Here is a 14,464-nt window from a genome sequence, read left to right as displayed (position 1 = left end):
CCCCCCCCCCCCCTAGGTGCGTGACGTCATTTATGGACGGCCCCACACACTCCGTCCGGGTGTAAGTTTGTGAGCCGCTGTTTGTTTCGGGTGGACGCAGTCACTCCATTGTGGGGGTGGGGGACATCATTTTTATATATTTACACGCTTTTATTTAACTCACTCTGTTGTAAGCTCAAATCTTGTAGCTCAATTTGAACCCACTTCCCAATGTGGTATCGACTGCAAACTTGGTATACTTATGTCGTACTGATGACAATACTATATTATATCATAACAAATAAATTAGAACATTTTAAACGATCTTTTTTATATGTTATGTTTCGCCTTGGGTCTAATTGTCCACGCTCAACTCACGTTGGCTGTAAATCGCCACGGCCCCCTTACGTTATGGCAAGCTTTGCGGCCACTTCCTGGAGTCGTGGAGTTCTGCCATTACTAGTAGTGTACATTTCATTAAAGCTTGTTGTTTAAAAAAAGTATTTTTAAATATTACTTATTTATTCATGTCCCACTTGCGAAGGAGAAATGCCCAATGGGGAGCGGTCGCTGTTCTTAAGCGGTTGATGATGGAGCCACCAGCAGAACATCGGCGTGCGTAGCGGTGATGGACCTGAGTAACCTCTGAAGAGCTCCAAAGTGTTCCACAGCGGTGTTCAGTTGGTCACTTCTCAATTGTATTTGTGTCACCCTTTCCTGGTCTACCAATCGGTCTTTTGTGCTGTTTGGGAGACCAAGACCACCATCGCAGGGGCATATACAGTACTGAGTAAAATATTAGATGATGAGAACTTAAAATTGGCCAGGAGGAAAGGGAGTTTGAGCCGAGGACCTGCAATTGCACTGGTCTCTTTCCTTAATCACAACAATGTTGGCGTTGCGACTATATTTGAAATTTAAGAAAAAATACATTCCTACGCAGAAAAATGTCAGGCAGACTGGTCTGATGACATTTCTGTATTTAAAGAAAAACTTTAAAGACTCCCGTGTGTTTCCCCCCATGCCTGTGGATCTCTCACTGTGATGTCGTGATCTGTAATCTCAAGAAAGACAAAGTTCACCCGTATAGTCTGAACAGACTGTTGGGGTAAGTGCTGTTAGCGAGCACCTAATGAAGGCCGGCACGGCACACGAGGGGGTGGGTGGCCAGCACCACGTCCGGCGATGTTTACACACCACACCAGGTACTCATTTGAAGCTGAATCGACCTAGGGGAAGCCCATGATCGGTTTAGATAATCGTCACTGGTGTTGGCCTTGAGTGAGAATTGAACTTGGGTCGCTGGGTTCGTAGCGCAGCGCGCTCAACGATCATGTGCACACCGATTACCATGAGTACAGACCGCGTCCCGCACTGACCAGCGTGGTGAAGTATGGTCAAGCAATTCCCATGACCGACACGGCTTGAGAAGGCCTGAATTTGCTGACTCATCGATTGACAACTTAAAATAATAGTTGAACACATAACACGTGATATTTCCTTCACGTGTTATATGCAATTAGAAAACAAATGCATTTTACTTCGTCTCTTATTTCAGGAGGGTCCTGCTACATACAGAGGGATGTTTGGCCAATCATTTCAACTTGTAACGCGTCGTAGGGCCGTTGTGAGCTCACTCTGGTAGAGAGAGAGATCGACTAAGAGGCGAGAGGAACCACATACAAGCAGGAAGGTAGCCTGGCAGAAAGCCGGCACGCCAACAACTGCCAACGCTCTTGCGGTCCTCTATATGCTGTGGTGTTATCAGCCAATTAATTACAAGTTTACACGTGGGAGGAAGCCGGAACTCCCAGAGGAAACGCACGTGTGCGTGGGGCGAGGGGGAAACACTCGATCCCGTACAGACAAAACAGATATGAAGGTGTTATTTGCCAATTATTGAGCGTTTACATGTGGGAATGAGCAGGGGCTCCCGCACGTGCGAGGGGGAAACGCTGTATCCCGTGTTTAGTCTGTTGTCCTTCTCCCGCACCTCTGATGAGCACGGTTGGCTACGTACGGTGCGAAAGAAGTTCAACATACAACAGGTGGAGTCCACATTTGGGCGTACTGCCTTTTTGCAAGCCAGGGGTTATGGCTCCCGACTGCCACTGGAAGAGAGTTTTGCAACATTTATGCAATCCACCCAACCCTCGCTGCCTCTGCAGGATGTCAAAAACTTTACAAAAAAAATTAGGGGGGTCAAATAATTAGCGGTGACAGACATCTGGACCAATTAAGGGGCGTGCATGGTCACCACCGCGTGGCTAATGAGAGGTTTGGGTGCTTGTCAGAATGTGAATATGTATTTATACTGTAGGAATCCGATGAGCTATTAAGATGTTTTCACAGATGTCCAGTAGCTTGTGGGAAGGAAACGAAAAGGAAACGGGGGGGGGGGGTGGGGAGATCGAACTTGGGAGGAAAAAAAACCCCACCAGGAAAAAGGGGGGGGGGGGGTGATACTTAAAGCTCCTTGAGAGATGCAATAATCCATCGCGTCTCTGGGTCACCTGGACCGCAGCCAGCCTCCTCACCCACCGAATCCAACAAGGACCCGCTGCTATTCACGATCAGCACTTACCCTGCCAAGTACACGAACCAGGTTATACCTCTGCTGGCAATTGCCAATTCGGAGGGGGTTGAGTTACATTTACTTCCCCCTGGGGGTATCTACAAGGGAGATGATAACACATTCCTGCGGAGGGAGCTGGTAGGAACGTTGGGTTGCTCGCTCAATGGCCAGGGTCAACGGCGGCGTGGTGTATTCCGCAAATATGCCCGACTGTGAGGGCGGGCACAAGCCGGCGTGAGTAGGTTAAACGTTGAGTTTTGTAAGGGCACCACGGGGTGACCAGCCCCTCCCCACCCAGCCCCACCCCTCCCACCCCCCATCCAGCCCCACCCTCCCCACCTAGCCCCTCCCCACCCTCCCCACCCAGCCCCTCCCCACCCAGCCCCTCCCCACCCTCCCCTCTCCACCCAGCCACACCCCTCCCATTTTTGGATTCACGACGGACGGACGGACACAATAATCCCCTATAGGCTGGTGGAACCAGGTGGTTCCTACCAGTATTACGTCCTTGAGTTGGATGCACCAACTCAAGGCCATAGCTATGGAGTCAACATTAAGGGGGACCAAATATTCCAGGGGGTCTGGTGGTCGTCGTCTCCCCCCCCCCCAGCCAGAAAAAAAAAATCTAAATTTGAAAACTAATTTCCTGCGTAAAATATTTTTAAAAATTCACTAACACAAGAGATTGAGTTTTTATTAATTTTTTACAATGTCTACTAGTATATTGTACTAGCAGAAGTACCCGGCGTTGCCCGAGTGAAAAATATATTTCTTAATAACCTTACATATATACACAGATGGGCTGCTACCCCCCCCCCCCCCAGCCACGATCTCCTCGGCCGCTGTGCAGTAATATGTACGGCCTATAGTGTGGTGGGGTGTCGAGGCCTAGTACCGTGCAGAGCCTCCGGCCTCGCCTAAATGGCCCACCCGGCTGAGGCTGGGTACTGGGGCCGTTACCCCCCCCCCCCCGCGCTACAATAATACTGTCTAATCGCTATAATTTTATTATCTACCGACCCTATAATAGTAATTGCACACATTGGGGTGGGGGGGGGAGTGAAGAGGACGTGAAACTTTGATGAATTTACCTCAGAGTCGCGTGTTAATGCGTGCGCATATTTTTAACGGGAATTAAAAATGGCGTCCACCCCGCAGCGAATGCGTCGCTACCCGTTGCCAGGAGCAACCGTCGTGGTCCGCGCCGGTCGTCCAATGAAACTGCGTATGGTCCGGCGACACACAGACAGACAGACAGACACACACACAGACAGACAGACAGATTTGCGATTTTATATATATAGATTACAACCATAACCACAATCATATGAACATAAATCTATGCATTGTTATCTGAAGACAAGTCCAGATATTGTGGCCAAGGTTTAGCAAATTGTTATTTTAATTTACATAGCATCGCAATTATTATTTAAAAAATCTTTTTACGGCAATATATTGGGGGGAGGGGGGACATTTTGAGCATATTTCATTATTGGGGGGGATGTGTCCCCCCCAAATTTTATTATAATTACGGCCTTGCACCAACTCCACCCGCATCCATCACTGACAAATGCGCCAACCAACTCCACCCGCATTCTCCTAATCGCTCTCATTCATCAACAAGCACGCCGCCGTGTCCGTCCGTCCGACGTGCATCCAAAAGTGGGAGGGGTGGGGCTGGGTGGAGAGGGGAGGGTGGGGAGGGGCTGGGTGGGGAGGGGCTGGGTGGGGAAGGTGGGGCTGGGTGGAGGGTGGGAGGGGTGGGGCTGGGTGGGGAGGGGCTGGTCACCTCGTGGTGCCCTTATAAAACTCAACGTTTAACCTACTCACGACGGCTTGTGCCCCCCCTCACAGTCGGGCATATTTGCGGAATACACCACGCCGCTGTTGACCCTGGCCATTGACCGAGCAACCCAACGTTCCTACCAGCTCCCTCCGCAGGAATGTGTTTACAGACCAAATCAGATCTTATTGGTCACCCCGTGCCCTTATAAATCTCAACGTTCATCCTGCAAAGTCCCATCACGAGAGAGAAACACAAACAAATAGACAAAAACATTGAAAATATTAAAACGGCTTTACGCCGTATGGACCTGAAAAATAAATTTCCCTGTACAAGAATACGGGTAAGGGGCCGTCCATAAATGACGTCACGCGCCTATGGGGGGGGGGGTCAGACATTTGTGACGATGTGTGACAAGGGGGGGTGGGGGGGTTGAGAAATGTGACGTCACATCAAAATGCGCAACTTTAAATAAATATAAACAACACGTTCTACTTAATTAAATAGACTTCTTAATAAATGTTTTCTCCTACAATATCAGAGTGCAGCGCCACATTAAATACGCACTGCAATGACAATAGTTTAAAGCGATTTGAAGCATGTTTTATTTTGGGGGGGGGGCAGAGCTTTGTGGCGTCATATTTGAGGGGGGGGGTCTGACTTTTTGTGACGCCGTGTGACTAGGGGGGGGGGTCAAAAATCTTCAAAATCGCGTGACGTCATTCATGGACGGCCCCTAAACCGTCCAGGAGAGATTTCCCCCACAAATTCCACGCCTATGTGTGTGTGTGCATACAGATGCGTCGTCTATTGTGCGTGTACATGACATTGAGAATTTATTTCCGCATATACATTCTTAAGCAAATTTGTCGTGAAACAAGGAGGGGAAGAGAGGGGGGGTCGATTTTGGTGTTTCATGAAGGAGGAATGAGGAAACTGCGTCGTTCCTTAAGCGGTGCGACAGAGCGAGCTCGTGATCTGTCTGCAAGAGTCGCGCGCGTGGTGTAGAACTATTGGCTTTAGTAGAACTATTGGGTTGTTCCGACAGGCTAAAGGGGAGACGACAGAGCGAGGGAGGGTGGGATCGAGTTGATCGCAAGGCAAAGCCAGGGGTTACAGAGGTGGGGGAACAGACACACTCAGAGACGCGCATCAATTGAGGAGAAGAAAAAATCCGATGCGCACGGTTGGCCGCGTACGGTGCGAAAGAAGTTCAACGTAGCGCACTGATATAGCGCAGAGGCACGGGGTAATAATCGAGAGATAGAGAGAGATAGCGACGGAGATAGGAGGACAGCGTTTTGTTGTCAACACAAATTGAATAAGAGAACAGAGAGAGAGACGGAGAACCGGGTGGAGACAGGTAACGGGGGTAGTTGGGGGGGGGGTAGAACAAAGCGGCAAAGTGAGACAGAACCAGGCAATTGTCAAGCAAGAGACAGAAGGACAACAAGGGAGAGACACGGGGAGAGCCATAGAGAGAGAGAGGGAAAGATAGAGAGAGACACACGGAAAGCGAGAGAGAAAAAAATAAAAAATAAAGAAACAAGAAAAGAGAGAGAGAATTCGAGAGAGACGTAGGCACACGGTCCGAGCAAGCGAGACTTGGCAGAGAGACACAGACGCAGCAGGGACCCAGAGAGACACAGAAGCAGACCCCAGAGAGACAAAGTCCGGGCGGAAGCGATGGAAGGAGCTGTCCCGTGCGATTACTGCATCGGAGGATCAGCAGCAGCAGCTGCCGTGAAAACCTGCCTCACCTGCTTGACCTCGTTTTGCGAGGAGCACCTGAGACCACACAAGGTAGGGGAGGACATGCAGCAGTCACTTCATTTGAGGCTGAGTCGACCTCGACGAGGAACGGTGTTGGGGCGTGAGCGGGGATCGAACTCGGGCGCCAGCCTGGTTCGTAGCGCTGCGCGCAAATCGTTGCACCACCGCTCCTCACTCACGCACGCACGTACGCACAATCACCAGCTTTGGATTATCATCATCGGTAAGTCAAGTATTCATACTCTTAGGTTTTTTCGGTAAAGTCACGTAGGAAAAATAATAATAATAAAAATAAATAATAAAACGTAGTAGGGGGGAAATGTGTATTTATTCTTGTATTAATATTATTTTTCTATTATTTTTATTATTATTTATTTTTATTATTTATTTTTTACCTACGTGACTTTACCGAAAAACCTAAGAGTATGAATCCTTGCAGTCACGAAAGCTTCAAATCTAGAAAGGTAAGTCAAGTGTTTATTCAGTATTTCTACTACTATTCATTGTCTATGAATGTTTTTTTTTTCAAACATATATAGGGGTTTTTCACGCGACTATTTAAAAAATTTGTTTGTAGCTTTCATTTGGCATCGATTAAAGTTCTGATTTCAATTGCGAATTGAGGCTAGTTGTAAATGACTGGCGAAGCGTCGTGCTCAGATTGTAAATGTCTGTGGCTTTGCTATCCAACACACCGGTTAGTGCTGTACTAGTGACGAATTGACACGTTTCGTTTACGTGGCAAAGCTTACTCAACGGCTGTATCGGGTGGCGGCGGGTTTGACGACACATTTACATATTTACACGATCTAACCCCTTCCCCCCCAAAAAAAACCAACTGTGTTATGGATTCAATTGCGATGTTGTCTATTCTTACTCTGCTTCTTTCGGTAAAGTCACGTAGGTAGAAAAATAAAAAAAATAAAACATATATTTTTAGTTTTATTTTAAAAATATTATTTTTTTGTTTTATTTTAACAAAACAAAAATATATAATTTCTAGTTGTATTTTTCTACCTACGTGACTTTACCGAAAGAACCAAAGAGGATGGATTCCTGCAGTCACGAAAGCTTAAAATCTTGATCGTCTATTCTTGTTTGCCGTGCGACCCAACCCCATTACACTGGTCAAAACAAAAAAATGTTTTTTTATGGCCTGGACTTTTGCAGCTGTTTTAGACTAATTTCAGGGTGCTGATTCCAAATCTGATCTCAGATTTGCTCTATCACATCTCATTTTATGCTATCGGCATACCCCATTTTCATTGATTTTACCCGAAATGAACTCTGTCACTTATGATTGCAAGTTGTTGCGAGTCAGTGACTGTTCTTTGGTTCTTTCGGTTAAGTCACGTCTAAAGATAAAATAATAAATTAAATAATAGCATATTACGACGTTTCGATTGCAACACGTGACTTAACCGAAAGAACCAAAGAATAATTCCTGCAGTCACGTAAGCTCCAAAATTAAGATAGTCAGTGACTGCTTTAGTGTTAAAATATGGTGCTGTATTTTTAGGATAGTGTGTTTATAATATCATTTTATGTAGATATGCACATTTATTTAATATTTTTCTTCCGCAGTTTTTATTGAAAATGCAATATTTGATATCTCAAAAATCACCTGATGTGATAGACAAAAACTGATGCCAGATTTGGAATCAGCACCTCAAAATTACCTTAAAACCGTTGGAATACCTCATGCCAGAAAAAGTGTGTTGACCAGTGTAATTATTTATAGAAAACTTAAGAAGGCCCTCCGGCCATAGTCCTGGCAAAGACCCAGTGGGCCGGTCTGTGTCAGGACATATCAAATAGAATCAAAGGAATTTAAATAAAACATTTAAATTAAGTACTGTATTAGGGGCCGTCCATAAATGACATCACGCACCTAGGGGGAGGGAGGGGGGGTCAGACATTTGTGACGATGTGTGACGATGTGGGGGGGGGTTTGAGAAATGTGACGTCACATCAAAATGCGCAACTTTAAATAAATATAGACAACACGTTCTACTTAATTAAATAGACTTAAATAGACTTCTTAATAAATGTTTCCTCCTACAACATCAGAGTGCAGCGCCACATTAAATACGCACTACAATGACAATAGTTTAAGGCAATTTGAAGCAAGTTTTATATTTTTTAGGGGGGGGGCAGAGCTTTGTGACGTCATATTTGAGGGGGGGGGCAGAGCTTTGTGACGTCATATTTGAGGGGGGGGGGCAGAGCTTTGTGACGTCATATTTGAGGGGGGGGGTCTGACTTTTTGTAACGCCGTGTGACGAAGGGGGGGGGGGGGTCAAAAATCGTCCAAAAAAATCGCGTGACGTCATTTATGGACGGCCCCTTACCTCTGATATGTCCGCCTCATTGCTTATGTAAGCTCTCAGTTTGACCCATGACAGATCGCACGGAAATTTGGGCCACTGCGTGTGTGTGTTTCACAAATGCCTGGTGGGCATTTATCGCGTTTTTGGCTTTTGGGGCACCTTCTAAAAACGTTTTAACAACCCTCGCGATATTCAAGGATTACTTGCATTGTCATCGTCGCTAACAGCGGCAGAAGCGCCGTCATCCAATACGTCAATGCACCAAATTCCATCCGCATCCATCACTGACAATGCACCAACCAACTCCACCCGCATTCTCCGAATCGTTCTCATGTATCAACAAGCACGCCGCCGTGGTCTAAAGCAGTGGTTCCCAACCTTGCTTTTGGCTACTCTACCGTACCTGTCAACCCCTGATCAATGTCCTACCTGATTATAGACCAATTCAGACGGTATTGGTCACGCCGTGCACCTGATGAATCTCAATGCTCATCCTACAAAGTAACCTTCACAAGGGAGAAACACGAACAAATAGACACCACTAGTATACTCATCACTACACTCACCACTAGTACACTCACCACTAGTACACTCACCACTACACTCACCACTACTATACTCATCACCACTACACTCACCACTACACTCACCACTAGTACATTCATCACCAATACACTCACCACTACACTCACCACTACTATACTCATCACCACTACACTCGCCACTAGTACACTCATCACTACACTCACCACTACACTCACCACTAGTACACTCATCACCAATACACTCACCACTACACTCACCACTACTACACTCACCACTAGTACACTCACCACTACACTCACCACTAGTACACTCATCACCACGACACTCACCACTACACTCACCACTACTACACTCACCACTACACTCACCACTGCACTCACCACTAGTACACTCACCACTACACTCACCACTAGTACACTCATCACTACACTCACCACTACACTCACCACTAGTACACTCACCACTACACTCACCACTAGTACACTCATCACTACTACACTCACCACTACTACACTCACCCCTAGTACACTCACCACTAGTACACTCATCACCACTACACTCACCACTACACACACCATTAGTACCCTCATCACCACTACACTCACCACTACACTCACAACTAGTACACTCATCACCACTACACTCACCACTACACTCACCATTAGTACCCTCATCACCACTACACTCACCACTACACTCACCACTACACTCACCACTAGTACACTCATCACCACTACACTCACCACTACACTGACTACTAGTACACTCATAACCACTACACTCACCACTACACTGACTACTAGTACACTCATCACCACTACAATCACCACTACACTCACCACTAGTACACTCATCACCACTACACTCATCACTAGTACACTCATCACCACAACACTCACCACTACACTCACCACTAGTACACTCATCACCACTACACTCATCACTAGTACACTCATCACCACAACACTCACCACTACACTCACCACTACTACACTCACCACTACACTCACCACAAGTACACTCATCACCAATACACTCACCACTGCACTCACCACTAGTACATTCACCACTACAGCCGCGTATGGACCTGAAAACTCAATTTCCCTGTACAAGAATAGGGGGTAAGGGGCCGTCCATAAATGACGTCACGCACCTGGGTGGGGGGGGGTCAGACATTTGTGACGATATGTGACGAGGGGGGAGGGGGGGTTTGAGAAATGTGACGTCACATCAAAATGCGCAACTTTAAATAAATATAGACAACACGTTCTACTTAATTAAATAGACTTTTTAAATACATGTTTTCTCCTACAACATCAGAGTGCAGCGCCACATTAAATACGCACTACAATGACAATAGTTTAAAGCGATTTGAAGCATGTTTTATTATTTTGGGGGGGGGGAGAGCTTTGTGACGTCATATTTGAGGAGGGGGGGGGTCTGACTTTTTGTGTGACGTCGTGTGACGAGGTGGGGGGGAGTAAAAAATCGAGACTTTTGACTTTTAAAAACAACTTTTATTGCCGCCGGCAGCAACAGCACTGGAGGCGATTCCGATATAAAATACACCAAGTCACCAGCAACACAAACGAATAAACGCTACAAATCCACGCGCTGTGGCGCTAAATGCACCGCGCACAACACGAAAGAAAAGTCACGTGGTGGTGGTGTTGGTGGTGTTCATCGCGCACGCCACGGTGACGAGCGAGCACCTCAGAAGGTGAACACGAGGGTGCCGTCCACGCTGTTACAGAGGGCTTTTCCGGCTCCCCAGCGTTCGAAGAAGTAGAGAGAGAATGAGACAGAGAAGAGAGAGATGAGAGAGAGACAGAGAGAGAAACTGCAATACCGGGTTGATGCGCGGGGTGGACGGAGCAAGCCCCTATTCCATCTCCCTGTCCCAAAAATCTATTTAATATAAGGTAGCACAATGTGGTACGTATCAGATATTAAACTGATAAGAACAGGAGAGAGAGAGAGAACGATTCGGACGCGCCAGGAAGAACCACAGACACGCGGCTCAAAGCAGCCACGCGGTTAAGCCGGCGTCAACAATTGCCCAAGGTCTGCGGTCCTCTTTCTATGAAGGTGTTGTCGGCCAATGATATTGAGCATATCAACGTGTGGGAGGGAGGAAGCCGGAGCTGTCACAAGTGCGAGGGGTGGGGAAACGTTCCATACTGAGAAACATCCTCCTAAGGTTCAGCCTCCACTTCTCCCCGACGGTCCTCATCTTTGGATACCCGAAGGGCGACGGACCCCAACATCTTCAGTGGCCGGTCAACGTGCTCGTCGGCTATACCAAGCTCGCCATTTACAGGGCGAGGAAGGTGGCCCTGGAGGGGAAACGTCCGGCCAGCAGCCTGGGCATCTTCCGCGCTCTGGTCGGTGCCAGGGTGTGGCTGGAGTTCCGCCATGCGGCGCGGCTGACCCACGCCGTGCGGGCCTTCAAGGAGCAGTGGGCGATGGAGGAGGCCGTGTGCTCGGTGGCAGATGACGGGGAGCTCTGCATGCTGATATGAGCTACCCGTCGGAGGCCGTCGGACTGCGAGAAGGGCTGCGTGCAGAACGAGAGAGAGCGAGAGTGAGCGAGAAGGGGGGTGGGGGGGTTACATAAATCAAAGTAAAAAAAATACGAAATGATGAACGAAGCAAAGTGCCGACTACACCGAGCATCTTCTTGTTTCCACTGATCGTAAAAAAAAAGATGGACCAGGCAGAGTCGATATTGTTGCTGTTCACGTCACTCAGAGGCAGCACCACGGATCATTTGGCTGTATCTCTGGGCATTGTTCATGTTCATATCTCAGCTCATGCTCACGTCACTTGTCATTTGAACACGTAGGCTTTCGCGACCAATATGAGTTAAATGATGACGTCACCCTGCTGCTGCTGCTCTATTTAATACCGGGAGCAAGAGCAGAGCCTCACCATTCTGGCGGAATTGCCCGACGATGCTGGATGCAATTACCAGCGAAACGTCGTACTACTGAAACAGTAAATTTCGATTTAAAGCTTTCGTGACTGCAGGGATTCATTTTCTTGGTTCTTTCGGTAAAGTCACGTAGAAGGGAAGTAATAAAATAATAGAAATAAAACATAATAAAATAATTCTCACGACGTTTCGGCCACAACGCAAGCAGCCGTCCTGCTTGCTCACGACGTTTCGGCCACAACGCAAGCAGCCGTCCTGCTTGCGTTGTGGCCGAAACGTCGTGAGAAATATTTTATTATGTTTTATTTTTATTATTTTATTACTTCCCTTCTACGTGACTTTACTGAAACATTGTAAATGTTGTGGTCTCACGCTTCAACACACCGGCGGGCTAAAGCAGTGAACTATTTCGTATTTTGTCAACGTGACACTTTTTTGCCGATTGGCCGTGTCGGGTGGTGGAGAGTTACGACACATTTATAAATAACGCGATCTAACCCACGCTTGTGTATCAGCTCATGTTCATGTCTCAGCTCATGTTCGTGTTCCCGATCACGCTCACGACCGCGTGTCTCCCCCCTCTGCCCTCGGCCGCCGTGACAGGAGAACGCTCTGCTGCGCACGCACCAGCTGATAGAGGCGACGCGCAACGTGGCGGAGAAGCTTTGCCCGACTCACGCCCGAGTCCTCGACTTCTTCTGCGAGCGCGAGCAGCGGCCCCTGTGCCACGAGTGCTCCCTTGGCTCCGAGCACCGAACGCACCGGCACACGGCGCTGGAGGAGGCGTGCAGGGCCAAGCGGGTGAGCGGGTGCTCCACCGGCTCTGAAACACTCGACGAAAACACACTCACCGACTCCGATATTGGCTCACCATACGCTCACCGACTCTGATACACTCACCCACTCTGATGCACTGACTAAATCTGATACACTCACCCACTCTGATTCAATCACCATACACTCATCAACTCCGAGAGGCTCATACTCTTTGGTTTTTCGGTAAAGTCACGTAGGTAAAAAATAATATAAATAATAATAGAAATAAAATAATAAATCACGACGTTTCGGAGGCAACGCAAGCCTCCGTCATCAGGTGGGACCGTCACAGCCAGATTTACTGTCTCAAGTGACTTTACCGAAAAACCTAAGAGTATGAATCCTTGCAGTCACGAAAGCTTCAAATCCGAGAGGCTCACCGACTCCGATCCGCTCACCATACGCTCACCAACTCCGATGCACTCAGCAACTCCGACATGTTCACCGTACACCCACCAGCTTCTATACGCTTACTGTACACTGCTAGCTACTATACACTCACCAAATCCTTTGCACTCATACGCACGTGATGGCAGCAGTATGTTGAGGAGCTAATTTCTGAATTCTCATGTCGAAGGCTTCTAGCTGCGAGGAGAGGGCTTCGGGAGTTAGAGTTCGTGCATTTTTTCTGTTCCTCTTCCATTGAAGGAGCACAGGCTGCAGTGATAATACGGTGTTTTTTCTTATTATATCGCGTAAATATAAATATGTCGTTAAACCCACCACCACGCGACACAGCCAATTTGTAAGGTTTGTCACGTGAACAGAACATGTCAATTCCTTACTAGTACAGCGCGCTGGTGTGTTGGAGAGTTAAATCCACAACATTTGTAATCTGAGTACGATGTTCCGCCAGTAATTACAACCAGCATCATCAGGCGACATCCAGATTTGGCTGTCGCCTGATGCTAATTCACACTCAAATTGTAAATGTTGTGGGTTTACTCTACAACATATTGGTGTTCCGAAGTAGTCACTAATTGGTATGTTTTGTTCACATGATTAACCTTTGGAACCTCATTTGCCAGAAGAAAAAATATGATAATTGTTTTTTTACCCTTTTATCTGGCAACAAAAGTGAGACCTTTTTTTACAAGGAGTCATGTTTGCATAGACCACACTACCTGCAGTCATAATGCAAAAAAAACATAACTCTGAAAATGTATGCACTGTTCTTGAAAATGAGGTTCCAATGGTGTAAATGCTTACCCCGAGCTCTCATACTCTGATGGTGCATTGTCTTTCAGTTGTGCGCCTTTTGGCGTCATCTGGTCCAACACCATGTGAGACTAGGCTCTAAGGAAAGCTGTCTCGGGTGTGGACCAATCAACTTCAAGGACAGTGCATACATTATCAGAGTTATGTTTTTTGTTTGCATTATGACTGCAGGTATTGTGGTCTATGCAAACATGACTCCTTGTAAAAAAGGTGTCAGTTTTGTTGCCAGATAAAAGGGTAAAAAAACAATTATCATGATTAACCTTACTTATTGGTTGTGTCAGGTGGGGGTGGGTTAACGACACATTTATATATATACGTGATCAAACCCAAAACAACCTCTAATGAATAATGTTGGTCGCAAAAGCCTTCGTGTTCAACTGGGCTTCAACTGGGCTACACTGCCGCAGAGCAATGGAATAGCTGGGATGAGATACGATGTTTGGCATGTGATGGGATTTTGAGGTCTATGAACACCACGTGAATCACTCTTTGGTTCTTTCGGTAAA

General features: G+C 47.1%; 1 pseudogene; it reads right to left on the bottom strand.

Annotated features, from left to right (window-relative positions):
* Positions 1 to 10,803: 10,803 nt before the first annotated feature.
* On the bottom strand, positions 10,804 to 10,972 carry LOC144931132 (U2 spliceosomal RNA; annotated as a pseudogene).
* Between the last annotated feature and the right edge of the window lie 3,492 nt (positions 10,973 to 14,464).

The sequence above is a fragment of the Lampetra fluviatilis genome, chromosome 3, assembly GCF_964198595.1.
Source record: "Lampetra fluviatilis chromosome 3, kcLamFluv1.1, whole genome shotgun sequence".
NCBI lineage: Eukaryota > Metazoa > Chordata > Hyperoartia > Petromyzontiformes > Petromyzontidae > Lampetra > Lampetra fluviatilis.
Note: the sequence above shows the minus strand (reverse complement) of the source record. Positions and strands in the feature narration are given on the sequence as shown.